A 3,540-nucleotide genomic window follows, 5' to 3' on the forward strand; every position below is an offset into this window, starting at 1 on the left:
GGCCGTTGATTTGTGTCAAAAGGATTGTTTTGGTGTTACATATGAGGATAAATGTGGGGGTTCCCTTGACATGGACGGGCGTCGATTGGTAATGCATAAGCTAAAGAAGGATATTCAGCACTCGTTTTCTAGTATACACCAACTTCGAACCGTCATTGTAGTGGATGATAACATGCCATCATTCACTCTACTACCTCTGTTATGTAAGAAGTCAAGATATATGACAATGCTAGAATTAAGTGGCTTACCCATTGAGAAGATTCCAGATGCCATTGGAGATCTTTTTAGTCTCTGCCATTTAGGTTTGCGTAATTCAAAAGTGAAGATGCTCCCGAGGTCTATTGAAAAGCTTTCAAATTTGTTGACACTGGACCTTTATAGGTCAGATATACATTATTTGCCTAGTGGGGTTGTCAACCTGAAGAAGCTTAGGCACTTATTTGCTGAGCAAATGAATTATCTAGATTGGAGGGATATTCATTCTCACAGTGGTATGACTATCCCCATTGGTCTTGGGAATCTAACAAACCTGCAAACCCTACGAACATTGGAAGTGCAGGGTGAGTCAGTTAGACATTTGGGGGAGCTGAGGCAACTGAGAAGCTTGAGGTTATCAAATGTAAAGGGAATCTACTGTGGACGCATCCGCGAGTCTCTAGTTCATATGCAGTATTTGTCCAAGCTATCTGTGAATGCAAGTGATGAGAACGAGGTTCTCTTGTTGAACGCCCTCCCGCCAAATCTGCAAACGCTATCGTTGAGAGGACGATTAGAACAAGGGTCGTTGGATGAGTCTCCTCTCTTCCAATCTGATGGAGGACAGAACTTGTGTGCATTGGCTCTGTCTTGGTCACAACTGAGAAAAGACCCACTGCCATCGCTTTCTTTGTTGTCGAACTTGACACTTCTACACTTCACCAGAGCGTACAACGGAGAGCAGCTGACATTTCTCACGGGGCGGTTTCCCAAGCTAAAGATTCTCTTTCTAAGAGACCTGCCTAATCTGAACCAGCTAGAGATATAGCAAGGTGCCATGGCGGGCCTGGAAAGATTATCCCTAGTCAACCTCAACAGCATGACGGAGGTCCCACATGGCATTGAGTTCCTCGTGTCCCTCCAGTATCTGGTCTTCCACGAAATCACCGGTGACTTCTTGACATTGCTGCGCCAAATGCTCTGCGATTCAAGGGAAGCAGTGACATCATACTCTCCGGCTTTGACCTGCCGCACTGGTCGGGAAATGCGTACATGCGTAAGTTGTAGCCACTCACCTATCAACCAGTGCCTACTTGTTCCTCCCTCTAATCTCACTAACTCAAGATGCTCATATGATGCTTCCATAAAAAAAAGGCTCATGTGATGCTGGTCTCATGTAGGTCACCCGCCCGAAGGAAGATGCTTTATAATTTGGGCCGCATGTGATAAGGCGTCAATGAATCTCAAGATGAGTATATCCAGTGCCTCTGTACGTTCGTGCTACACCTGATGTGCGCACCGTCTTGGTTTTCTCTGCCTTTTCAAGACGTACCACTGATACAACTGCCTGATGGGCACACTGTTTTCTACTACTACTGCCTGTGTTTACTACTGCTAGTGCTAGAACTACTGTTCATGACTTGTGTGATTGCTTGTGAGGTGTGATAATATCGATTTGGGCTGTGCCTTTGCTCTTTAGTAACATGACACTTGCTGTAAGACCGCGAGTGAGTTGTGTTTTCATATTCGCAAATCGCACTAATTTTTGCAGTACATGATTCCTTTTCATACTTCCATTTGATGAGACATCGCCTATTAATTCCAGCCGTGTCTGTAAAATAATACAATTTGGTTTTAGACAGAAGGCTCAAGGAGAGCCCGGCACAATTCAGTTAGTGATTTTATAACGCCGACACATTCATTTTCACTGCCATATGGTTACTGGCTTTAATTAGTTATTGTTGTTGTAACTTGCTGCTAATCGGTGGATCCTTGAAATGGTATCAGCACATGTGCCTGTTTTCTAACTAGCCTTCTGTCTTATCTCTCTTAATTTGGAAAAATGAGCTTTTATTTATTTTTTCCTTTCTGGTTACTTGTTTTCTCTATAAATTATGGATCATGAGAATATATATTGGAGTGCTGAGTTAGAAATGAAGGCACTGCTCTTGAAATTATCAAACATATATGTCAAAAAAAGGCGTCAGTCACTGTTAACCAATGAAGTTGCATTAAATCTGCAAGAAACTTGCTTCATGCTAAACCTGTTTTTTTACAGGAAAGTTTACTTTATTAATCAAAGAATAGAAACATCGTCTGCCAAAAGATTTACAATGAAATCAGGCGGGGCGTCAATCCAGCGAGATGGATTAATAGCACTACCCCATCTTGCTAGCTCATGAGCTACGCTATTTAACTCTCTAATACAATGCTCGATAGTAAACCTCCTAAAGTCTTCGAGAAAACTACGACATTCATCAAATAACGGTGCTGCCACCATGGAGTAGCCACCATTGAATTTGAGTGCCTCCACCACCGTGATATTGTCCGATCTTACTATCACATTATGGCATCCTGTTTCCCTCGCTAGCTTCAGTCCTTCATGCTAAACCTGTAGTAGTAGTGGAGAACATCAATCCCCAAACCACAGTGTATCAACATGCTAAACCGGTTCCCTAGCGGAGGCAGCTGAGCACGCTGACGACGAGACGCGCGATGCAGTCCTCGGCGCCGCCGTCGTCCCTGACGAGCCGCTCCAGAGCCCTGTTCATCGGGAGCACGCCGGCGCGGTGCAGCAGCGTGGCCGCCGCCTCCGCCGGCCGGCCCGCCAGGAACGGCCCCAGGAACCGCGCCGCCGGCCTCAGGAACAGCGGTAGCAGAGACTGCATTGCAGCGCATGCACACGAAGTGAGTCCAACGCATGCCAAGAATTTCAAGCCACTGAATTACTAGCAATTTAGCACGCGTGCGTCGAAAAGAAAGGGTACAAGCAGAAGATTAGGGCGCGGGTACGAAGTACGAACCTGACACGTACCATTGAGCTATGATCAGGAGGCGCGACGACTGGCCGGCTGGGCTGCTCGCCGTGATTGAAGGCCGCCGGTGTCAACTGGCAGTGGCAACCGGCAATGGCCAATAGCCAAGGGCCCTTGTCGTGTCCTTATTTTCTCTTTATTTCTTTTCTGCTGTTCTCACCGTGATACAAAAGTACAGAACTCACGCAGCCTCGTGCACATATATATACACGATCCGGGTAGACTAGACCGATCCTGCTGTGGACTCGTACTAGACTCGGACACTAGTACGTACTACTTCCTAATCTAATCAGCCGCCGACCTTGATTGCTAGGCAAACCTAAGCTGACTCGTACACAACTAGTACGTTGCATGCATGCAGCATGCATAGTTCGTGCAGGACTCTGATAGGACACGAAATACTACTAGCATTACGTGCTAACTATAATTCTATCACACATATATATGGACGTGTCTACCGAGCGGCCGTTGGCTCGGTAGCACTCCAGGACAGCCTTCCCTTTTCAAGTATCCTGAAATCTAAATTTGA

At 46.0% G+C, this 3,540-nt stretch overlaps 1 long non-coding RNA gene across 1 annotated transcript; it reads right to left on the reverse strand.

Moving 5' to 3' along the window:
• Nucleotides 1-2,236: 2,236 nt before the first annotated feature.
• Nucleotides 2,237-3,187, reverse strand: LOC123154163 (uncharacterized). The gene is made up of 2 exons (XR_006476701.1): nucleotides 3,000-3,187; nucleotides 2,237-2,858 (listed from the first exon to the last, which is right to left on the reverse strand). It is a non-coding gene; the product is annotated as an uncharacterized lncRNA (long non-coding RNA).
• Between the last annotated feature and the right edge of the window lie 353 nt (nucleotides 3,188-3,540).

This window comes from Triticum aestivum, chromosome 7A (assembly GCF_018294505.1).
Source record: "Triticum aestivum cultivar Chinese Spring chromosome 7A, IWGSC CS RefSeq v2.1, whole genome shotgun sequence".
In the NCBI taxonomy this organism is placed as follows: Eukaryota; Viridiplantae; Streptophyta; class Magnoliopsida; order Poales; family Poaceae; genus Triticum; species Triticum aestivum.